Raw genomic sequence first — 26,095 nt, 5'->3', positions numbered from 1 at the left:
AGAGCAACTCCAAGACACATAATTGCCAGATTCACCAAAGTTGAAATGAAGGAAAAATCTTAAGGGCAGCCAGAGAGAAAGGTCGGGTTACCCACAAAGGGAAGCCCATCAGAATAACAGCAACCACCTCTCGGCAGAAACTCTACAAGCCAGAAGAGAGTGGGGGCCAATATTCAACGTTCTTAAAGAAAAGAATTTTCAACCCAGAATTTCATATCCAGCCAAACTAAGCTTCATCAGTGAAGGAGAAATAAAATCCTTTACAGATAAGCAAATGCTTAGAGATTTTGTCACCACCAGGCCTGCCTTACAAGAGACCCTGAAGGAAGCCCTAAATGGAAAGGAACAAGCGGTACCAGCCATTGCAAAAACATGCCAAAATGTAAAGACCATCGAGGCTAGGAAGAACTGCATCAACTAACGAGCAAAATAACCAGTTAATATCATAATGACAGGATCAGTTCACACATAACAATATTAACCTTAAATGTAAATGGACTAAATGCTCCAATTAAAAGACACAGACTGGCAAACTGGATCAAGAGTCAAGACCCATCAGTCTGCTGTATTCAGGAGACCCATCTCACATGCAGAGACATACATAGGCTCAAAATAAAGGGATGGAGGAAGATCTACCAAGCAAATGGAGAACAAAAAAAAGCAGGGGTTGCAATCCTAGTCTCTGATAAAACAGACTTTAAACCATCAAAGATCAAAAGAGACAAAGAAGGCCATTACATCATGGTAAAGGGATCAATTCAACAGGAAGAGCTAACTCTCCTAATATATATGCACCCAATACAGGAGCACCCAGATTCATAAAGCAAGTCCTTAGAGACCTACAAAGAGACTTAGACTCCCACAATAATAATGGGAGACTTCAACACTCCACTGTCAACATTAGACAGATCAACGAGACAGAAAGTTAACAAGGATATCCAGGAATTGAACTCATCTCTGCACCAAGCGGACCTAATAGACATCTATAGAACTCTCCACCCCAAAGCAACAGAATATACATTCTTCTCAGCACCACATCGCACTTATTCCAAAATTGACCACATAATTGGAAGTAAAGCACTCCTCAGCAAATGTACAAGAACAGAAATTATAACAAACTGTCTCTCAGACCACAGTGCAATCAAACTAGAACTCAGGACTAAGAAACTCAATCCAACCGCTCAACTACATGGAAACTGAACAACCTGCTCCTGAATGACTACTGGGTACATAACGAAATGAAAGCAGAAATAAAGATGTTCTTTGAAACCAATGAGAACAAAGATACAACATACCAGAATCTCTGGGACACATTTAAAGCAGTGTGTAGAGGGAAATTTATAGCACTAAATGCCCACAAGAGAAAGCAGGAGAGATCTAAAATGGACACTCTAACATCACAATTAAAAGAACTAGAGAGGCAAGAGCAAACACATTCAAAAGCTAGCAGAAGGCAAGAAATAACTAAGATCAGAGCAGAACTGAAGAGATAGAGACACAAAAAACCCTCCAAAAAATCAATGAATCCAGGAGTTGGTTTTTTGAAAAGATCAACAAAATTGACAGACCGCTAGCTAGACTAATAAAGAAGAAAAGAGAGAGGAATCAAATAGACGCAATAAAAAATGATAAAGGGGATATCACCACCAACCCCACAGAAATACAACTACCATCAGAGAATACTATAAACGCCTCTACGCAAATCAACTAGAAAATCTAGAAGAAATGGATAATTTCCTGGACACTTACACTCTCCCAAGACTAAACCAGGAAGAAGTTGAATCCCTGAATAGACCAAGCAGGCTCTGAAATTGAGGCAACAATTAATAGCCTACCCACCAAAAAAAGTCCAGGACCAGATGGATTCACAGCTGAATTCTACCAGAGGTACAAGGTGGAGCTGGTACCATTCCTTCTGAAACTATTTCAATCAATAGAAAAAGAGGGAATCCTCCCTAACTCTTTTTATGAGGCCAACATCATCCTGATACCAAAGCCTGGCAGAGACACAACAAAAGAGAATTTTAGACCAATATCCCTGATGAACATCGATGCAAAAATCCTCATAAAATACTGGCAAACCGGATTCAGCAGCACATCAAAAAGCTTATCCACCATGATCAAGTGGGCTTCATCCCTGGGATGCAAGGCTGGTTCAACATTCGCAAATCAATAAACGTAATCCAGCATATAAACAGACCAAAGACAAGAACCACATGATTATCTCATAGATGCAGAAAAGGCTTTTGACAAAATTCAACAGCCCTTTATGCTAAAAACGCTCAATAATTTGGTATTGATGGAACGTACCTCAAAATAATAAGAGCTATTTATGACAAACCCACAGCTAATATCATACTGAATGGGCAAAAACTGGAAAAATTCCCTTTGAAAACTGGCACAAGACAGGGATGCCCTCTCTCACCACTCCTATTCAACATAGTGTTGGAAGTTCTGGCTAGGGCAATCAGGCAAGAGAAAGAAATCAAGGGTATCCAGTTAGAAAAGAAGAAGTCAAATTGTCCCTGTTTGCAGATGACATGATTGTATATTTAGAAAACCCCATTGTCTCAGCCCAAAATCTGCTTAAGCTGATAAGCAACTTCAGCAAAGTCTCAGGATACAATTAATGTGCAAAAATCACAAGCATTCTTATACACCAGTAACAGACAAGCAGAGAGCCAAATCAGGAATGAACTTCCATTCACAATTGCTTCAAAGAGAATCAAATACCTAGGAATCCAGCTTACAAGGATGTAAAGGACCTCTTCAAGGAGAACTACAACCACTGCTCAGTGAAATCAAAGAGGCACAAACAAATGGAAGAACATACCATGCTCATGGATAGGAAGAATCAATATCGTGAAAATGGCCATACTGCCCAAGGTGATTTTAGATTCAATGCCATCCCCATCAAGCTACCAATGACTTTCTTCACAGAATTGGAAAAAACGGCTTTAAAGTTCATATGGAACCAAAAAAGAGCCCGCATTGCCAAGACAATCCTAAGTCAAAAGGACAAAGCTGGAGGCGTCACGCTACCTGACTTCAAACTATACTACAAGGCTACAGTAACCAAAACAGCATGGTACTGGTACCAACAGAGATATAGACCAATGGAACAGAACAGAGTCCTCAGAAATAATACCACACATCTACAGCCATCTGATCTTTGACAACCTGAGAGAAACAAGAAATGGGAAAAGGATTCCCTATTAATAAATGGTGCTGGGAAAATTGGCTAGCCATAAGTAGAAAGCTGAAACTGGATCCTTTCCTTACTCCTTATACGAAAATTAATTCAAGATGGATTAGACTTAAATGTTACCTAATACCATAAAAACCCTAGAAGAAAATCTAGGTAGTACCATTCAGGACATAGGCATGGGCAAGGACTTCATGTCTAAAACACCAAAAGCAACGGCAGCAAAAGCAAAAATTGACACATGGGATCTAATTAAACTAAAGAGCTTTTGCACAGCCAAAGAAACTACCATCAGAGTGAACAGGCAACCTACAGAATGGGAAAAAATTTTTGCAACCTACTCATCTGACAAAGGGCTAATATCGAATCTACCAAGAACTCAAACAAATAACAAGAAAGCAACAACCCCATCAAAAAGTGGGGAAAGGATATGACAGACATTTCTCAAAAGAAGACATCCATACAGCCAACAGACACATGAAAAAATGCTCATCATCACTGGCCATCAGAGAAATGCAAATCAAAACCACAATGAGATACCATCTCACACCAGTTAGAATGGCAATCATTAAAGTCAGGAAACAACAGTGTTGGAGAGGATGTGGAGAAATAGGAACACTTTTACACTGTTGGTGGGATTGTAAACTAGTTCAACCATTATGGAAAACAGTATGGCGATTCCTCAAGGATCTAGAACTAGATGTACCATATGACCCAGCCATCCACTACTGGGTATATACCCAAAGGATTATAATTACCTCCTACTACAAGACACATGCACACGTTTGTTTATTGCGGCACTATTCACAATAGCAAAGATTGGAATCAACCCAAATGTCCATCTGTGACAGACTGGATTAAGAAAATGTGGCACATATACACCATGGAATACTATGCAGCCATCAAAAAGGATGAGGTTGCGTCCTTTGTAGGGACATGGATGCAGCTGGAAACCATCATTCTTAGCAAACTATCACAAGAAGAGAAAACCAAACACCGCATGTTCTCACTCATAGGTGGGAACTGAACAATGAGATCACTTGGACTCGGGAAGGGGAACATCACACACTGGGGCCTATCATGGGGAGGGGGAGGAGGGAGGGATTGCATTGGGGAGTTATACATGATATAAACGTCATGCACATGTACCCTAGAACTTAAAGTATAATAAAAAAATAAAATAAAATAAAAAATAAAAAAAATAAAAAAAAAAACAATGAAAGATGACAGCCTCTTTTCAAGCATAAAATCTTGAAAAGTAACTATTTTAGGATATGTACTAATTATTTTACAATCATTTCTACAGGTGGTCATATGGTGCATGCAGTTGAGGAACATGCAGTCTTAATAGAGTAACATGAAAAGTGAAAGAACAAAATACAGTGTTAATTGGTAACTGTCCAAAGGGCACTAGCGGCAAAGAAAGATAAAGAAAAGGCTTCATACAGAAACATCAATGTATATCATCATCATCTTTATTAAGAGCTAAAGTTTATGTGGGTTTTCTAAAGCCCTCTGTTTACATCATCTCCAGTAATTCAGCCTAAAATTCTTACAAACCGACAAGTATTCTTAGTCCGTTCCCCAAAGAAGAAACCAAGGCACAAAAGGTAAAAAGGTTTGTCTTATAGCATATATTCCACGACAAATTGATCTGGAAATCCAGGCCCTCCAGCCCTGAACCCAGGCCTCTTTTCATTCATTTCTGGGTAACAGGCACCTGCATAATGATTGCTGACTCCCACATCCATATCTCCCTTTTCTTTTCGTTTCTACTTTTAAAAACCACTGTAGCTTTCTGAGTGTGAGAACATTAGTGCAACAGAGACATGGAGAGGAGTGTTAAGGACATAAAAATATATGAATAAATGTGAACTTACTGTGCTATAAATGTGAAATAAAATCAGGTCTGGCCATAGAGACAGCATTCAGGACAAAATGTATTGTGTAGCTTGCCTGATGTTTTTGTATGGATGAAATCAGATCAGAATTCAGACAAACAGCAAACTAGAAATAGGAAAGAAATAGTAAAAACATGTAATATACAGCCTAGAGGGTATGTGTTGTGAGGAATGGTAAGAGGGAAAGGCACCTATATGCAGAAGTGGAGAGAAATTTTGCCATGTTGATGGTTGGGAGAGAGCTTGTGGGCTACAGACATACTTGAGAGATACTGCAGATTCAGTTCCAGACCACTGCAATAAAGCAAGTATCACAATAAAGCAAGTTACACAAATTTTTTGGCCTCCCGGTACATATTAAAGTTATCTTTACACTATATTTATCTATTAAGTGTTCAATAGCATTATGAATAAACAAATAAGGTACTTAACTTAAAAATACTTTGTTGCTAAAAAAAAATACCATCAGATTCTTCAGCAAGTTGTAATTGGAGGCTTCAGCAGGTTGTACTCTTTTTACTGGTGGAGGGTTTTGCCTCCATGTTGATGGCTGCTGACTGATCATGGTAGTGGTTGCCGAAGACTGCGGTGGCTGTGGCAATTTCTTAAAATAAGATAACAGTGAACTTTGCCACATTCATTGACTCTTCCTTTCACAAAAGACTTCTCTTTAACAGATGATCCTGTTTGATAGCATTTTATCCACAGCAGGACTTTAAAAATTAGAGTCAATCCTCTCAAACCCTGTTGCTGCTTTATCAACTATGTGTATTTAATATTCTAAATCCACTGTTGTCAGTTCAGCAACGTTCATAGCATCTTCACCAGGAGTAGATCTCATCTAAGACACCACTTTCTTTGCTCATCCATAAGAAGCAACTACTTATGCCTTCAACTTTTATCATGAGGTTGTGGTAATTCAGTCATATCTTCAGGTTTCACTTCTAATTCTAGTTTTCTTGTTATTTACACCACATCTGCAGTTACTTTCTCCACTGAAGTCTTGAACCCCTAAATTCATCCATGAGAATTACAACCAGCTTCTTCCAAACTCCCGTTAATGTTGATATTTTGACCTGCTCCTATGAATCATGAATATTCTTAATGGAATCTAGAAGGATACATTCTTTCCAGAGCTCTTCAATTTACTTTACTTAGATTCATCAGAACAATCACAATCTATGGTAGCTATAGCCTTACAAGATATTAATATGCCTGTAGACTTGAAAGCCCAAATTACTCCTTGATCATGGGCTGCAGAATGGATGTTGTGTGAGCAGGCATGAAAAAAACATTAATCCACTTGTACCTCTCCAGCAGAATTCTTGGGTGACAAGGTACCTTCTCAGTGAGCAGTAATATTTTGAAAGGAATCTTCTTTTCTGAGGAGTAGGTCTCAACAGTGGGCTTAAAATCGTCTGTAAATCATGCTACAAACTGATGTGCTGTTATCCAGGCCTTGTTGTTCCATTTACAGAACACAGGCAGAGTAGATTTAGCATAACTCTTAAGGGCCCTAGGATTTTCAGATCAGTTAACCGGTGTTGGCTTCAATGTAAAGTCACCACCTGCATGCACCCTTAACAAGAGAGTCATCAATCCTTTGAAGTTGTAAAGCCAGGCATTGCCTTCTTCTCTCTAGCTGTAATAGCCCTGGATGGCATCTTCTTCCCATAGAAAGCTGTTTTTCCACATTGAAAATCTGTTGTTTTGTGTAGCCACTTCATCAGTGATCCTAGCTAGACCTTCTGGATCACTTGCTGCTTCACCTTGCGCTTTCATGTTATGGAGACAGCTTCTTTCCTTAAACTTCATGAATCCATCTCTGCTAGCTTCAACTTTTCTTCTGCAGCTTCTTCACCCCCTCTCAGCCTTCATAGAATTAAAGAGAATTACTGCCTTGCTCTGAATTAGGTTTTGGCTTAAGAGAATGTTGTGGCTGGTTTGATCTTCTATTCAGTCACTAAAACTTTCTCCATATCAGCAGTAATACTGTTTTGTTTATCATTCATGTGTTCACTGGAGTAGTACTTTTAATTTCCTTCAAGAACTTTTCCATTGCATTTACAACTTAGCTAAACATTTGGTGCAAGAAGCCTTGTTTTTGGCATACCTGGTGTTTCAACATGCCTTCCTAAGTTTAATCATTTCTAGCTTCTGATTTAAAGTGGGAGACATGTGACTCTTCCTTTCACTTGAACACTTAGAGGTCCTTGTGGGATTGTTAATTGGTCTCGTTTCAATATTGTTGTGTCTCAGGGAATAGGAGGGAGTGAGGAGACAGAAAGAGATGAGGAGATGGCCAGTAGGTAGAGCAGTCAAAACACACACATTTATAGATTAAGTTTGCCGACTTACATGGGCACAGTTTGTAGCTCCCCAAAACAATTACAATAGTAATATCAAAGATCACTGATCATAGATCACCATAGAAGATACAACTATAAGAAACAAGTTTGAAATACTGTGAGAATTACTCAAGCGTGACACAGAGACATGAAGTGAGCACGTGCTGTTGGAAAAATGGTGCTGATAGACTTGCCTGGTGCGGGGTTGCCACAAACCTTCAATATGTAAAAAAAGCAGTATCTGTGGAGGGCAATAAAGTGAAGTGCAATAAAATGAAGTATGCCTGTAACAACCTGCCCAAAGAAGTTAAGTAGTTAGTGAAAGACAAGGTGTGTCCTAAATGCCAGCATTAGTTTCAATGACCATCTAACTCTCCCAGAAGAATAAATGTAGGTTATTTTTATTAAGCAACCACAATAGCAATAGCCATGAAGACTAGCAATCTGGAGTGAAGAGCTCCCATACTGAGCCTTGTACTAGAATCACAAAAAGAGCACTTCTGTTATTGAACACCTACCGGGTGCCCTGCAGGTCACGTTTGTCATGTTGTTTAATCCCCACAACAATCTTATGGGAGTTGGCTAAAGTCACACATACTTATGAAATATGTCTGACTCCACCACAACCTGAAGGAATTGTCCCTGCTTTCAAGAGTCTCACAGTCTAAGTAGACCAGACGCCTATCCACCACATCTTGCCACTTCACCACCAAGACCTGAACACACACACACACACACACACACACACCCCACAGGTCCAAAAGCACCTATAAAGCAAAATACCTGCATAGAAATATAGTATAAAATGTACAGATTGGTGCCACAAAGGAATGACTGAGTCAGTTACATGTGTTAATTAGAAAAGACTTTCTGGAGGAGCAGAGCTTTAAGCTGTGTTTTAAAAGACAAAAAGGACAAATATAAGTAAAGTGAATCAGGCATTCTCCAAAAAGAATGTAATGGGTAAAGGCCTGGAAGCAAGAATGAGCATGCTGTGGATGGGCGATGACAAGTAGCTTTGTTTGACTGAAACAAAGTTTTCTGCAGTACTGAAGAATCATTCATGTGAAAAAATATTTAAGGATTCAGCTATGTATGTTCATAGGTGAACGTTGTCTTTCCACAATTTTGCTACTTGCTGTAGAACCATCAGCATCTATTGAGATGGCTTTAAAATAATGCTGGGAACCATTACTTGCTTTTTTCAATTCCTCAGTAGTTTCTCCCTATGGGACCATTCAATTCTCATCTTTGGGCTTCTCTGAATTCTAGCAGCACTCACTCCCTTAGGTCTATAAATACTAGTATTAAACACACACACATACACACACAGACTTTCTATTTCCTTAAGAGGGGAATGCAATCTTTATTTTTAGTTGAAATGTATTATTGTGCATTTTCTGAGATTCTTTCCCAACAAAAGACCACAACTATTTGTAGTGAAAGAAAAGTTCAGCATGTGGAAACTTGTTTTTGTAAGATACTTTAATGCATTGCTAAAGAAATATGTTTGCTTTGCTTTGCTGCCTATTATTTTTATAGACTATTTATTCGTGATATTAAGAGCTTTAAACAATAAACGAACACAATCCCAACCCCCATAATCTCCTCTGGGGAGGAAGCAGGGTCTGGATGTTAAGCCATACCAGATGATGGAAGGACAGGAACTCTGGGCCTGCTTCCCGGTTTCAACGCATCTCAATTATGGTCATTCCATGTGCCTCAGTTTCTTTATTAAAATGGAGATAGCCATTCTCACCTCATAGTAAATGCTTATAAAATATGTTCAAAGGCCCAGCAAACTATAAATATAGGTTTGAAAGTACTCACTTTCTTCTATTTCTGATAAAACCACAATATCTATGTGACATAATAAGAAAAGTCACCAGAATAGCGAATTGATCATTCCTGACAGACCTCTTAGATGGTGACAAAAATGCCACTTAAAATTACATTAATTTATATGTGGCCCAATTCTGAGGTAAAGGTTCATAGTTCTGATCTTTGAATCCCTTTCCTAGGCTTCTGAATATATGTATGATGCTTTAGAATACTGCTTTTAACATCATCTGTGCTGAGGGGCCAGGTGTTTTCCTCCCAAATTTCAAACCTGTCAAATAATTATACCTTCATAAAGTGCAATAAGAATGAATTCATTAAAAAACCATTTAAAAATGTAGACATACACAATAAAAGCTTAAATTTATTACTAGATTCAACAGACCTAAAATTACTCTGTCGAGTTCTCTACATTTCTTTTTCTTTTTTTTTCTTTTTTTTCCCCAGGAGGTGAAAGGAAGGAAGGGAGGGAGGAGATGGGGGAGTGTGCCAGGAAGTCTCAAAATTCTATACGTTTCTAAACACTCAGTGGGTACTCAGTTCATCATTGAACAAAAATGAACAATTCCGAGTTTGGCACCAATGTGTGGACTGACCATACTTTGAGTAACTCTGCTCGAATGTACTCTCCCTGAACTCTCTTTCCATCATTTCCTCCTGTGCTTTACCCCAAAATGTTCTTAACACTGATCGCATAGTTCATTGACTATGCATAGAGGAGTATGCAAGACTAGAGCATGGTTAGTGCTGGCAATTTAGAAATGTCATCTTATCTTTGAGCATCCAGAGCATCTTCCCAGCTTTGTGTCTTCATCTCAAGTCCGGAAATGATCTGAGTAGTTCCTTAATCACTGGGAATGGGCATAGTCTTCTGGTAAAGAAAGCTAAATAGTCTAAGCTTGTCCAAATGCCATAGTGGCACATCACTCCTGGGCTAAGTAGGGGAGATCCCTGCGATTTGCCATGGAATGCCAGGTCCTCCATGCCCCAGTCCCTGGTTCAGAGACAGGGAGGCCCAAGAGAGTTGAGGACTCTAGAAGTGCATTTGTCCTCCTTCCTAGCCTTTGTTTTGGTGGCCTCTGCCACCTTCACAAATGACATTGGCTGCCTCCAAAAATGCTTCTAAGCAGCCATCCTTATCCTTTGGCAACATTTTTCTCTAATGACTGCATTCCTGTGATATCAGATAAATAGAAAATAAAGAAGAATGGCCAAAGGGCATCAGTCTTTATGACTTTAAAGCTAAAAGAAAATAACCCCCTGAAACTTCAAGCCCTCCCCCGCCATGATGTAATGAGGATTCAATGAGGTCATCCACTTTGGACTTCTGCCTCTGTATAGAGCTATAATTAAATTAAGGATCATTTATCTAGAGTCTGAAAAAGAGGGAGATCTAGGCCGGGCATGGTGGCTCATGCTTGTAATCCCAAGACTTTGGGAGGCCGAGGCGGGTGGATCATCTGAGGTCAGGAGTTCAAGACCAGCCTGGCCAACATGGTGAAACCCCATCTACTAAAAATTCACAAATTAGCCGAGCGTCGTGACCCCCTCCCCCACCCCACCTATAATCCCAGCTACTCGGGAGGCTGAGACAGGAAAATCACTTGAACCCAGAAGGTGGAGGTTCTGCAGTGAATCAAGATAGTACCACTGCACTCCAGCCTGGGCGACAGAGCAAGACTCTGTCCCCACTCCACCCCCAAAAAAGGGAAATCTAGAGATCCCCTGAAAGATATAAGAAATCATGAGTATATGTGAAGTTTTCTGTAAAATGGGGCACTAGTTTTAGTCAGATTTTTTAAAGAACTCTGTTTTTAAAAAAAAAAAAAAAGTTTAAGACTTCTCGTTTAAACAATCCTAAATGGGAGAGTAGCTTTCTTTCTGTGTTTTTGACTTAGATTCTCTATCGTGCCAGACTCAAGCCTTAATTTTTTTTTTTTGAAATGGAGTCTCGCTCTGTCGCCCGGGCTGGAGTGCAGTGGCCGGATCTCAGCTCACTGCAAGCTCCGCCTCCTGGGTTTACGCCATTCTCCTGCCTCAGCTTCCTGAGTAGCTGGGACTACAGGCGCCAGCCACCTCGCTGGGCTAGCTTTTTGTATTTTTTAGTAGAGACGGGGTTTCACCGTGTTAGCCAGGATGATCTCGAACTCCTGACCTTGTGATCCGCCAGTCTCGGCCTCCCAAAGTGCTGGGATTACAGGCTTGAGCCACTGCGCCCAGCCAAGCCTTATTTAATATTTCCTCTTCATCTAGCCACTGTGTTCCTCAAATTACCTTTGTGATCTGTACCATGAAGCACTGTAGGCATTTACAAGAGAATTAGAATAGAGTAAAATAATCTTGAGTGTCTCGTGTATAGTAAGGGTAAGTATTATCTTTTTTTTTTTTAAATGGAGTCTTGCTCTGTCACCCAGGCTGCAGTGCAGTGGTGTGATCTCGGCTCACTGCACCCTCTGCCTCCCGGGTTCCAGCAATCCTCCTGCCTCAGCCTCCTGAGTAGTTGGGATTACAGGTCCATGCCACCACGCCTGGCTGATTTTTGTATTTTTAGTAGAGACCGGGTTTTGCCATGTGGCCAGGCTGGTCTTGAACTCCTGACCTCAGGTGATCTGCCTACCTTGGCCTCCTAAAGTGCTGGTATTACAGGTGTGAGCCACCACGCCCAGCTGGTAAGTACTATCTTATGATACTTTTGTCGTGTGTGTATACTGCATCTTGATGTAAAACGAATTTTTTACCTGGGTTGGGGCCAAACACGGTTGAAAGCTATTGATGTGGGGCTTTAGTTCTCAGACTTGAATGGTGTACGAGAGTCACCCGGGCAGTGAACCAACATACAGATTCCCTGGCCCTGTCTGCAGAGCCTGCTTATGAGAAATCTGCATGTTTACAAGCTTCTTGGGTGAATCTGACGCAGGTAGGCTGTGAACACACCGGGATAAACATTCGCCTGGAAGCACTGATTGGTAGCATAGGATTGGGTGTTGCACAGACCATAACCAAAAGACCAATTCTGGTGGGTTAAGGATCTTGGCAAATTACTCTGTGATCCCACTTTCTTATCTGTGAAATGGCATTGTATGTCCTACGCGTAGAGTAGTTGTACGTATTACAGGAAATAGCTCCTGTATGGGGCCAGCTACATGTTATGAAGATCTAGTGCAAAATGAAAATGCAGGACCACCTTTTCAAAAATTATCCAGAATTTCAAGATGGATGGCAACAGCAGAGCATTAAATCAAATACAGGCCTTTCTGAGGCCAGCATCTTGTGCAACTGCACAGGTGCACACTCATACCACCAGATCTGTGAGTGCAAAGCATCCAATTCAGTGCTTAATGTGTAGAAAGCACTCAAGAAAGGTGCAGTGTTATCTAGCTAGACCATATATCAGTATAAATACGAGACAATCTATGTAAAAGCATTCCAAGCAAAAGCACATAGCTATAAATAGGCCAAGGTATTAGTAACAGGATGTAAGATAACTATGATGATGCTGATAGGAGCTGATCTAAACTTTCTTAATAAGGATCAGGGATGCTTTGTTCTGCAGTTTTGTTGTTTGAAGAAAGAAGAGCCACTGTGCAAGTCCAAGTACTGAATTGTTTCTGGCAGGTCCAAAATGTGCCATGTCCTCCTGTGCCCTCCAGGGGCGGTCACAGTGGTATAAGCCGCCACTCCCTTTCAGCAGCAGTACCCTGAGTGTGAGGCAGTAGCAACCTCCTTCTCCCTTCCCTCTCGGAAAGCCTCCCAGGAATTTCTCAGCAGCCTCATGAAAGCCCACTCTCTTTATCAATCAGTACAGGTTAAATAAAGCACTTTCAAGATCTGAGAATAATTCTCAGAACTTCATGTCAAGTGGAAATCAAGTATTATTAACATCAGTTCAGAGATGGAAAAACAACATGTAGGAAAACTCATTCCCTCTCTGGACAACTTATCTACATACTTTGTTTGTTACTTCTATGCTCTCAACTCCCCAAATTACATTACCATCAAGGCCATTCATTCTTTACTTACCCTTAACAAAATTAAGCACACTTCCAATTTAACCTCAAATGGGCTCAAAACCAAATTTGGCATCGTTGTCTCTCACACTGGCTTCTCTTCTTGACATACCATTTTGTTACAGTATCCCAGACCAAGACCTTGCAGTTTTCTGTGGTTTATCACTATATACACACACCTCCCATATCTAAGATACACTACTTCAGATCATAGTTATTTGTGTGCTCCTCGGTTGCCTCTACTGGATTCAAATGCCCTGAGGGCAGGAACAGTGACTCAGTCTTTTATGCATGCTGTGTCAGCAACCAGACCTGTCGCATCCTCCATTTGCTTAGCGATAGAGAGTAGGGAGGGCTTGCAGCAGGCCCTTAGTATATATCAGCATCAGTTCGAATTTTCACCTCTTTTTGCTTGTTGCATGCTTGGGTTACCAACTGTAGCTCCAGTCATCTGGTGACTGCTATGTCCAATGCTTCCCAACACTTACGGCCCATGACAAATATTACAATTCGCAATTATTTTGTTCCCATTAAAAAATATTTGCCTGGGATAAGGTTGAGGTGTATAGGACTTCCTCTTATTCCATGAAGTAACAAGGTAACACTTAATTTGAAGGTACGTAAATTTAAGTATCTTGAATCATTTTTATATGACTTTTCTTGATATCTTAATACCTTAGATGACTCTGGAATATCAATCAATCAACAGGCTTAAGAATAGTGTGTCAATCAATCTAACATGCTAGGTCACGTTCTGATATGCTAGGCATTACAAGGCATAATTCTTGACATCAAGCACCTTAAAATTGAGTTGAAGATATTGTCTATGAAATTAGATACAAAGAGTACTCATGTACAACTGGCTAGAAATTTCAGAGATGGATATAAAACTAAAAGATTAGTGTGTACATGAATGACTGAAAGAAGGCTTCAAGCTCCTTGACTTGAGCGATAAGGGATAAGAAGGGTTTGGATGGATAGAAAGGCGATATAAAGAGATACTTGGGGGAAAGAGCAAGTAGGAAGCCAAGTAAGCCTGACCTAAGCATGGATGGGAGAATAGGAAGGAAATCGGCTTGTCTATAGACAGGAGTTATATTTGGGAATAGCAAGTACCTGAGTTTGTGTGTGTAGGTAAGCCAGGAACATTAATCTTGAAGTGATAAAAGGACTTTGAACTTAATGTGATAGGCAATAGAAAACAATTGCAAACTATTTCCAAGAAAGTGACAGAAAAGATTTGGGCATACGAATCTATCATTGATGCATAAACTTATTTGGGAGCATGAGGATTATGGGGTGGTCGGGGGATGGAGGGTCTGCTATAATCCATATGTGAGATTACGAGAAGCCAGACAGCCAAAGAAGTAGTAGAGTAGGGGGAAAAAAAGAGGAAGAAATCTAGGAATTGCTGAAAAGTCTTAATTCAGTTCACAAGCACTCACTGAGTCTTGCTAAACACAAGACCTTCTGCTAAGCTTGGGAGAATCAATGGAGAACAAGATACACAAACCCCTGATGTGCCAGCATTTGCCATCTAGTGAGGGGGTCAGACAATGAAAGAAGCAGGCAGTTATAGCACAGAGTCATAGGTAGTCTGATGGGACCAGTGGGCATAATCTCCATGGAACCATACAAAATGATTCCCAGACCTACTGGGACAAGGAGTGTGGTGGAGAGTCTGGGAAGATAGTTAAATAAAATGACATGTAATATAAGAGGATACGGTTGAAGAAAGAAAAACATTCTGGGCATGCTATAAAATGGGGAAAAAGTGTCACATACCCAATAAAGTACACACAGAAAACACACATACCCTCCTTAGAAACAGCCCTCAATCTTCAAATCATTTCTACGTGACAAATGGCAGAGCCTTGGATTTAAGACTTCCTTTTGTACTTGAAGATAATGGAAACTGATCAGGTTTGTATCTTGTTTGTTTCTTTTTTTTTTTTTTTCCTGGAAATACATAGTCTTAAAGCATAGGAGGAAGGTGTCAAGATCCTTGCTCTAGGCAGCTGCTGGCTGAAATAAGAGCATGATATACTTCAAAGTATGCAGAGAGACAAACAAGGCTTTGGAGAACAAGACATGCCTGTTTTTTAAAAAATGCATGCGGTGATACTCTATTATCAGCTTACATCTGGATACCAGGGTTATTTCTCTAGTTACAAAGACTCACTTGGAATAGCAAAGGGCAGGATGGATGCACCATCCTGTGCACTCGTGAGCTTAGCGATGGAGGAGCAGGTAGAGTACACAAAACAAGCTTATGGACCACTAGAACTGATAATGGCTTCCTTCTTTAATGAAGGAAATACTGGAAGAGAAGCAGGTTTGGGTCAGGTTGGGGGGTGGGGGAAAATAATTGTTCACTTAACACAATGAGTCTGAGGTGCCTATGGGACATGCAGATGGAGAGATCCAATTTGCAGGTGAATCTGAGCTCAGAGGAGAGGTCAAGACACCCTGTATAATGAATACTTTTCTTTAAAAGAAGAAAAGATCTGAAGGGAATATCGGAAAATTTTAACATCTGTTAAGTCTTTTTAGTGGAGATTAGGAGGAGCTTGAATCACCTAAGAACCATCTTCTTGAGCTAATATTTTTGCATAATTATGTTTTTATTAAATGAAGTATTTCAACAGAAAGAAATGTTTGGGGAATCACTTAACAAACACAATTATCAATCAACAACAGCCCTAAGAATGTAAATCAATTTACCCAGAAATCACAAAGGCCAGCAGACAAAAAATTCCACTCATCCACTTCTCTCCCACCTTGTGTCCCATCCTCTGTTCCTCCTTCCCCTTCCCTTTTTGACATGCCCTTCCCTCTACTTTACTTTCACTTTTTTCTCAACCATTCATCATCATCTCTGGCTGATATAGACCTTACAAGATATGACCTTGCCCTTCCACATGATTAAGTTCATTATATCTTCAGACTGTGTAGCACTCCAGCTTTCCATAGCCCATGATGGAGCCTGGGAAAGGATGGTGATTGTTCTCCACAGGATTCATATACCCAGGTGCTTCCTCCTTTTCACCCTAAAGAATATCTGGCCTCCAAAAACAATTTATAGATACCAACAGTACTCCCAACAGAAAGCACTGCACTCCTAACCAAGTATCATTCTGCAGCTCTCTTGCATGGCTCTCCATACTCAGCTTGCTCTTAAAATTTTACTCATCTCCTGTTTTCCTTCTTACTTTCAAACCTGAGTTGAAGTTATTCACTGTGGTCATAAGAGAACAAACATTTTTGTCGATATCAAGTCCCACAACATAGATCAATCTGGGATAAATATTTCAATCCCCCATGGCCAAGAACAGTGTGACCTAGCAATTGAATATTCAATTTAGAAGTCTACATTTTAATCCCTGTTCAACTTTAAAATAACTTTTCTCGACTTTCCATCCTAACCAACCTTAAATATCCAACTCCTTCCTGAAATCTTCTCTGACTATTCTAGTTCACTTTATTATTTCCCTTTTACCAATGACCACAGTACAGTCATCTCTCAGTATACTGGGGGGGATTGATTCTAGGACCCCCAAGAATATAAAAATCTGCAGATGCTCAAGTCTTTTGTATAAAATGGCATAATATTTGCATATAACCTATACACATATTCCTGTGTACTTTAAATCATCTCTGGATTACTTATAATACCTAATACTATATAAATGCTACATAAATTGTCACTATACTATATTGTTTTTATTTGTATTCTTTTTATTGTTGTATAGTTACTTTTAAATTTTTTCCAAATATTTTTGATCTGCAATTGTCTGAATCTGCAGATGTGGAAACTGCAGATATGGAGGGTCAACTGTATTCACATCAAACCAACACAATAGAAATTAATCTAATCACATACTTGCATACGTCACAATTAAGCTATTTCACCAAGACTTCTGCATCCCTTCCAGGTACTAGCATAATGTGAATCAAATCATAGTTTTGTTGGAGTAAAGATTAATCCATGCTCATACACATTTGGGGAGTAGAAAGAAGAAAAGTCTGGTCTGATAAAAGCCCCTAGAAAGCCAGCATTTTTATTTATTTATGTATTTATTTATTTATTTATTTGAGATGGAGTTTTGCTTTTGTTGCTCAGGCTGGAGTGCAATGGGACGATCTCAGCTCACTGCAACCTCCATTTCCAGGCTTCAAGTGATTCTCCTGCCTCAGCCTCCCAAGTAGCTGAGATTATAGGTGTGTACCACCATGCACAGCTGATTTTGTATTTTTAGTAGAGACGGGGTTTCAGGAGTTCGAGACCAGCCTGGCCAGTGTGCTTTTATGTGGGATCTAGGGAGTGACTAGACAGCTGCTGTGTCCCCACCAACCTGCCCATGCACCTCACTGCCACAATATAACTTGGAGTGTCACTATATTATGTATGTATCCTGGGTCATCTGTTCCTCAGGAAAAAGCACAGACAGGAACATGAAAAGAGAAGGGTGGCACTCTATGTACATTCACTGACAAGTTTCCTCAAAGATGTAATGTTTTACAAAATATCTCCAAAGGGTTCTCATTTTTCACAGCATAAACTGTCATAAAACATGCAAGTAGCCATATCTGTTTCCTAATGAAATTTATTTTTAATCCCTTCCCTGAGGCTCTCATGATAACTTTAGTAAGAGGAAATGTGAATTCAAGTGGAAGCAGGGGAACTGCAGCTGGTCCCTCTGCCTGTTAGGATGGGGTGAGGAGTGGGATTTACATAAGTAGGATGGATAGTAGATAAATAGATAGATAGATAGATAGATGGACAGACAGATAATTTATTGAGCATGTACTCTATACCAGGTACTGTGTTAAATCCATTACAAAGATTATCCCATGAAGTGGTTAGACAATTACTCTCTCTATTTTAGAGATGATGAAACTGAGGATCATAGGTTTTAAGTAATTTGTCCAAGGTCAACACCTAGAAAGTTGTAGTGTCAGGGTTTGCTGCCAGTCTGGTTCCAGAACCCAAATTCTTAACCCTTAATGCTTAATATTCTGAATATAAAAAGGAAGTTTAAGCCTACTGAACCCTTTCTGTATCTTTACTTTATCATTAGCAAAATGCCTATGAACGCCTGAAAAGTTTCTTTTCAAGAATGTTTCTGCATAGAAAATTTGGGCACCGGAGAGGGCTGTGAAGAAATGATCTCTAACATCTCCAACAGCAAGTTTATCCTAAAAATTACTGTGTGAGTAGAGCAAGTTTTATTTTATTGCTCTTTAAAACTGAAGGGAAGGCTGGGTGCAGTGGTTCACATCTGTAATCCCAGGGCATTTGGGAGGCCGAGGCGGGCAGATCACTTGAGACCAGGAGTTCAAGACCAGTCTGGCCAACATGGCAAAAACCCATCTCTACTAAAAATAAAAAAATTAGCTGGGCCTGGTGGCATTCGCCTGTAGTCCCAGCTACTCAGGAGGCTGAGGTGGGAGAATCACTTGAACCCGGAGGCAAAAGTTTCAGTGAGCCAAGATCATGCCACTGCACTCTAGCCTAGGCGACAGAAAGAGATGCTGTCTAAAAAAAATACAATAAAATAAAAACTGAGGCGAAGATAGATATCATCCCTCTGGGATTAATTTTTGACTACTAAGTAGTTAGAAGTTTATTCAAAGCATTTGAAGAAAGGACATGGCCAAATTGTTGTGTTCAGAAGGCTATTTTAGCCATATCCCTTTCCACCCATCCCTAACATACAAACATGCATATTCATCCAGCTAATTGCACTTTCTCCTTCAAAATCTCTGCTCAAGGATTTCCTCCTCCAAGAATCCCTCACTGCCTGGGCCCCTCAGCAGGATCTCATCCATGTCCATTGGGTCCCTGCCTTGTTATAGGATTTATTACATTGTCCTGTCATCATGGATTTTAGTGTTAGTCTCTCCTGCTGAACTGCATGTGTCTTAGGGATTGTGAGCATGCCACCTGTGTATAGCAGTTTCCAGTCTAATGCATGACACTGAAAAGACACTTAATATACTCTAGTAATAAAGTAATGCACCATAATAATATAGAGCCTCTAAGTCTGAGGAAAGGACCCTCATCTTTACCGTGGGGAGCTACTGGCTGAAGCCAGCTGAAAACACCTTTCCAACCAATGTGTAAACAGTGACAGCCTGTGTGAGAGCCCAGGGCAATCAGATAAATCCCCAGTTGTAAACCTTTATGGTTTTCAGGGTAAAAGACCTCAGAGACAATTGTTCTCACTTGTCATTTCAAATATTTAAAGTCACCATTCCCTGGAGCTGCTGCTGTTGACAAGCACCGTGGTAAACCTCTCTGGGTCTTTTCACCTGTCGGAGAGGTCTGAGGACAGAAGGGTTTAAGAAAGGAGCATGGCCTTTCTTTTCCAAGCATGGCCTCGTTTTTCTCTACGCTCTTGTGTAAGGTTTTCTTGCCACATTTTTTTAATGTATAGATTTTTGTCCATGGTCATATGAGTGGCTTTGCTGGATGCAGAATTCAGCTTTCCTGACCCCCAGGCAGCTATATTTCTACCAGTTGATTGCAACTCTTTCATCAGAATGAAGTCAAGCCTCACCTCCTCCAAGAAGCCTTTAGTGACCTGCTCCCCAAGTCAAATTTAAATGCCCTCCTCCATGCTCTCAGTGCCCTGTGTGTGCTACTAGTGTGGCATATATTACCCTGGTCGGAAGAGGGGCTGATTTACTTGTCTATTTTCTACTAGGCTGTTTGCTGTAAAGAACAAAAAGCACGTCTCGTATCCCAGTGCCTCAAACCGTGCCACACAAACAGACTCTTACGTTAATTCTCTCCCTGTTTCTTTCTGGTTGGGGAGAGGGAGGAGTAAATATTCTCTGATGGTTTGTGTTTTTCATGAGGTCCATTTTTGCACGTCCCATGCCTACAGGGAGCAGGGAGAAAGATTTTAGTGTGGTTTACCACATTAAGATCAAGACTAATAATAAAGGTTGCCTACATAAACTCCAGGAGCCCTTCCAGCTCCCAAAATCTAAAATATAATTTCATTCAATGCCATCTTTTTTTCTTCCTCCTGCACAAAGCCCTGCTTCCTGCCCAACCAACATTAGAGAAAACAGGGTTGCCCTGAACTGAGCAGCCATCTGAAGGCTGATGTTATAAACACTCCCTGGGACTTCATAGCAGTCGGGAGGGCTGAACTGCTGTTGATTCAAAGACCAGTCCAGCTGCTATCCTGGGATGAGGGATCACAGGGAGAAGAGGTTGAAACAACTGTTATAGATTTTACTGGCAGTGGCTTTCGACAGACTAGAATGGAAACGATAATTGGTGAAGACGTCTTAGAGGTCACTAGTGAGTAGGAGAAAGCTCTCTGGCTTTCATTAACAGCAGCCTCTGCCTGAACTGGATAATAACCTTGAAGATGGTAGCTTGAAAAATGAATTCACATGGGGAGAAATTCTGGTACCACTTCTAAGTAGCAGCTTATAGCCTTTCAGAAACAAATGCTGTAACTAGAGTCAAGTATTTCTCTTTAAAAGATTCTTTGCTACCAATTCAGGTAGCCAAATAACTGCACCCCAGTTTTATCAGAAAACAAACCTAAATTAACCAACAAGCTAAAATCATTAGTGAGCATTTTCAGTAACAAATATATGTTTCTTAGTGGAATAAAGAGAAGATAAAGAAGTTAGCTTTTTCCTTCCTGGCTGCAAATGACCTTAAAAGATACTGTTAAATAATAAATGTCCATTAACTAGTCTTGAAATAATTGCATTTAAACCAATTTTATGATCATATAGAACCACATTTTACATCATACTGAAGCAAGATAAAAGTGATCTATATTGCAGCTATTGGGAAGAAATAGAGGCTGTCTTGTGAGAGGATTAATATTCAGGGCATCAAAAGACTACAGGTGTCCCCCAGATGTGGTATCACCAGCTTGTGGTATCGGTCTCCTTTTCTCCCATCAAGAGATGAACAAAGAACAAGATCATAAAAGAGAAAAAGTTTCTCAAAATGTCATTCTTTTTAAAGACAAATAAGTATACACAAATCAGCCAGGCGTGGTGGCACACACCTGTAGTCCCAGCTACTTTGGGGGGCTGGGGCAGGATTCCTTGAACCTAGGAGGTCAAGGTTGCAGTAAGCTGAGATTGCACCACTGCACTCCAGCCTGAGTGACAAAATGAGACTCTGTCAAAAAAAAAAAAAAAAAAAGGCAAATAAGTGACTTAACAGAATGGGAGGGTTCTTTCTGTAGACTCCACCACAAATGCAGGTGAGTTTCTCCAGTTGACCAATTGTCACCTGAGAAGGTAGAGGAAATCTGCTAATATTTGCCAACATTGTAGAGAGACTAAGGAAATGAGCTGCAGAAATGCAGGACATCATTTTATCATTGGTTGGTTAGTTAGCATCTTCTCTTTGCACATGATCCACAGTGTAAGTCATCATCCTTATTATCTGGGTTTTTCTGTGCATATCAATGTTTTCTAATATGATGGTGTTGCTTAGGAGGGAGAACTACATGGAGAAGCCTGCCCTTCTCCTTCACTTCTGCACTTTGTAAAGTGACAGAGGGAAGGAAGGAAAAAGTGAGGAGATTTTCTTCTCAGAATAAAAAATTTGCATTATCCGTATTCTGTAAGAGAGTTCTTATGCTCTTGGGAGAAACAGAAAAAAAATCTTTAGAGAGAAACCTCATATATTATGATACTGTAGCCAAAAAGAGTTCAAAGTGAAGAATTTATGGCAGGTATAGCCAAAGAAGAAAACAATTTTAAATATATCACGTGCCTAGGTGGGTACAGAGTCTGCCTGCCTGTTAATGGATTAGCATTAGACCAAATGTTTCCTGTGTGCATTCTCTTATGCCACACAGGATAAAAGTACACTCTATACAAACAGTACAAATGCTTTGGAAGGAAAAATGCTCCTTGCTTTAAGGAGGATGGCCTTCCCACGTTGGTCAGTAATTCTAAACCCTCTAATGTGGCCAGGGAATTGGATGATCAGCCAGAGGTCAAGCCAAAAAGATCAAATTCATCAGTAGCTTTCCCTTTTGTATTTTCAAACTGCCACCACCCCATCCCTACAGACTTATAGGAGTCCAGAACAGGTCGTGGAGTTGTACTTCTTAATCCTTATTATAATTTCAAGGATGGGGCTTTCAAAAATGACAATAAAACACTGATAAACTGATAAACAATTTGTTTGCCATTACTTTAAGGCAGCACCATGAATGAGTGGCATTTGGTCATCTGTGTATTAGGGTCTGGGTTGATGAGGGTAAAGAACAGAAACACCCCCACTCCACCCTCAGCCTGTACCTCTGCCACCTACCCACCAGACTGGATACAAAGGGAAGGGAAGAGGTAAGATGCACCTACCCTGAAACTACTCTCTCCAAATCAGCATGAGTACCCATGCTGGCCTTCATCTATGCTAGAAGTAGCTAAAATGGTTGTAACCACTCAGCAGATCCGCACTTGCATTGCTATAAAAGAATATGTGAGACTGGGTAATGTAAAGAGAAAAGAGATTTGATTGGTTCATGGTTCTGCAGGCTGTACAGAAAGCATAGCACCAAGATTTGCTTCTGCAGAGGCTTCTGGAAGGTAACAGTCATGGCAGAAGTTGAAGGAGGAGCAGGTGTCTTACATGGCAGGAACAAGAGCAAGAGGCAGTGGAAGGTGCCACACAGTTTTAAACAACCAGATCTCACAAGAACTCACTCACTATTGCAAGGATAGCACCAAGAGGATGGCACTAAACCATTCATGAGAAATCCACCCCATGATCAATCACCTCCCACCAGGTTAGAGGTGGATCAATCCCCACCTCTAACATTGGGGATTACAATTCAACATGAGATTTAGAGGAGACATATATTCAAACTATATCAAGCACATTCTTTTTACACAGTAGCATAATTTGAGAAGTCTGTGAAGTATTCTCATTCTCATCCTGAGAACTGCAGCTGATGACTGGTTGAAATTCATGCGGTCATCGTTGCTGCATGCGGAGAAACCATTGGACTTCTGACTCGCAGTGCATCTCCCACATCTATTGGACAAGAGATGCTTAGGATGATTATTTGATTTCACTGGGGAGTTTTGCCAAAATATAATTTCCTGGGCCTCCCAATGCATAGATCTGATTCAATGTACTTTGAAAAACCTAAGGGACTATGGCATACACCCCAGGTTAGGAACAGTCTACTATCCAGGAAGACATTATCAGTCTTGAGTAAGAAGTGACCCAGGACAGAGCCGACAAGAACCACAAGTGAGTCAACATCTGCTGGAGTTGCCAGGGTGTTGGAGCGGTGGACAGGAGGAGGAGGAGGAGGAGTAACAGTTACCTAACCTGTGTACCTCAGTCTTCACATCTGTATAATAGAGATAGTAATATTATCTGTCTCATGCAATTGCCATGAATGCTAAATCAATCAGTCAATGTAAAGTACATAGTACAGTGCCTAGCACTTGTATCTTAATAAATATTAGATGCTATTATCTTTATTTGGATCTGAAGCTGCCTGAGTAGAAGTTGGAGAATGAGGCAAGGTTGTTTAATGGGGCAAGTCTAAAAGGAGCAAGGTGAAGTACAAAGGAAACTAGGTTTCTAGCTCCTTTAAATGTTCAGAGAAGAGCTGGAAATTCTGCTAGGGTCAATCTTTGAGGATTAGTAGTTTGTTAATTCACATTAAAAGGATCAACTTAAGGCAAGATTATTTAACATCCATAACTTATACATGTATGTCATCCAAAAAACTTCCAGCATTTGCCAAAAGGAAAAAAAGAGAAAAGGAAAATATTTTACCAGTAATTCAGATTTTACTTGGAAACTCCTGGCTTTGTGAATATTCTTTATAAAAACTGCAAATTTATCAGGATTAATACTGACATTCCAACTTACAATTCAGGTTAGGGAGGTATATTTGTTACCCATTACTGTGTAACAAATAACCATAAGCCTAGTGGCTTTTAGCAACACATAGTTATTATCTCACAGTTTCTGTGGACTGAGATCCAAGCACAGCCTGTCTGGGTCCTCCACTTCAGGATGTCTCCTAAGGCTGCAAGCAAAGTGTCTGCCAGATCTGGGGTCTTGTATGAAGACTCAACTGGAGAAGAATCTGCTTCCAAGCTGATGAGGTTGTAGCAGGATTCATTTCCTTGTTGACTCTCCTTACCATTCCTTACCATGCAGGGCTCTTTGACATGACAGTTTTCTGATTAAAGCCAGCAAATGAGAGAGTCTTCTAGCAGGTCAGAAGTTACTATGTTATGTAACCTAATCATAAAAGTGACATCCCATCTTTGCTTTCTCTGATGGTTAAAAGTAGTTACAAGTTCCATGCACACTCAAGGAAAGGGGATTAAACAAGGGCATGAATACCAGGAAGCAGGGCTCATTGAGGTCCCTCTTAGAGTTGGTCTGCCACAGGCAGCACTTCCCAAATGGGGTTATCTGAAGCACTACTGTGCCTCAAGACGTTGACTGACACTTTAGAAAACAAATTGACAAAATGCTAGTAATTGTTTTTCATCTCAATATTCTCAGACAAGGAAATCCAAAATATGCTGTTACATGATGACCCCAAATATGCAATAATCTGCCATATCCAAGAGCACTTTCCTTGAAAGATTATTACTTAATATGAGAATGCGAAATGTTCACCGTCCATAGTGATGCATAAGCAGCATTGATTACAGGTTGATCTATGTCATTTATTCAGTGTCCGCTGCTGCGTGTTATCTATCTTGTCTTACAATTTCAACATAAATGAATATTTAATGTTTCTTTTATATTAAATATTTATGCTACACAAATTCATGCTCCACAGATCTGTGACTCAAAAAAAGACCTTTTCAAACAACAAAAAAAGAGTGTTGAGATTCTCAAACTGTCACAATCAAGCAAAACTTGGAATACATCAAAATGAAGGTTAAAGCTTTGCTTTCTAAATATGCCTGGGAGTAAGATGTTCAAAATGAAACACTGAATTATTCCAGAAAAATCTAAGTCAATGATACGAAGATTTTGCAAAATATATAATTTGAGCTCTTTCTTTCCCTGTAACACTCACCACCTCTATGACATGGGATTTTTTTGGCTGGGCACGGGGGCTCACACCTGTAATCCCAGCACTTTGGGAGGCAGAGGCGAGTGGATCACCAGAGGTCAGGAGTTCAAAACCAGCCTGGCCAACATGGCAAAATCCCATCTCTACTAAAAATACAAAAATTAGTCAGGAGTAGTGGCAGGTGCTTGTAGTCCCCACTACTTGGGAGGCTGAGGCAGAAGAATTGCTTGAACCAGGGAGGCGGAGGTAGCAGTGAGCCGAGATTGTGCCACTGCACTCCAGCCTGGGTGACAGAGCAAAAGTCTCAAAAAAAAAAAAAAAAAAGAAAAAAAAGGTGGGAATTTTTAAATTTTTCTTCGCAATAAAAGGAAATTGTGGAATAGATTAAATGCTGCACTTCAAGTTTGGATTTTAATTCAGCAATATATCATTTCCAAAATTAGACACAAAACGTTGTTTTTGTTGAAAGGATTTTTTTTTGATGTCACATTTTACATTAGCATGTAAAATGAGATTTTTATGTTTTCCCTTACAATATTCCACTTTTCTAATTCTTGTGTGACAATTTTAGAAGGAAGACAACAACCGTCAAACCTTAAATATTATATCCTTTCTCTTGTCACTCCTTCTGAAGGATATCCTATGTTTTATATTTAGCTCCTTGTACCTTTGTGGTGCTGATGGGATAAAAAGGCAAATTAAAGGTTGAGAGAAACGATGCAAACATCAATGA

At 40.1% G+C, this 26,095-nt stretch overlaps 1 long non-coding RNA gene across 1 annotated transcript; it reads left to right on the top strand.

The window, feature by feature from the left end:
* The first annotated feature begins 10,700 nt into the window (after positions 1–10,700).
* Positions 10,701–25,580, top strand: LOC117076062. The gene is made up of 3 exons (XR_004434223.1): positions 10,701–10,830; positions 22,072–22,075; positions 25,538–25,580. It is a non-coding gene; the product is annotated as an uncharacterized LOC117076062 (long non-coding RNA).
* Positions 25,581–26,095: the final 515 nt, after the last annotated feature.

The sequence above is a fragment of the Trachypithecus francoisi genome, unplaced genomic scaffold, assembly GCF_009764315.1.
Source record: "Trachypithecus francoisi isolate TF-2019V2 unplaced genomic scaffold, Tfra_2.0 Lachesis_group5, whole genome shotgun sequence".
Taxonomy (NCBI): domain Eukaryota; kingdom Metazoa; phylum Chordata; class Mammalia; order Primates; family Cercopithecidae; genus Trachypithecus; species Trachypithecus francoisi.
This window is presented reverse-complemented; position numbering and strand designations above follow the sequence as displayed.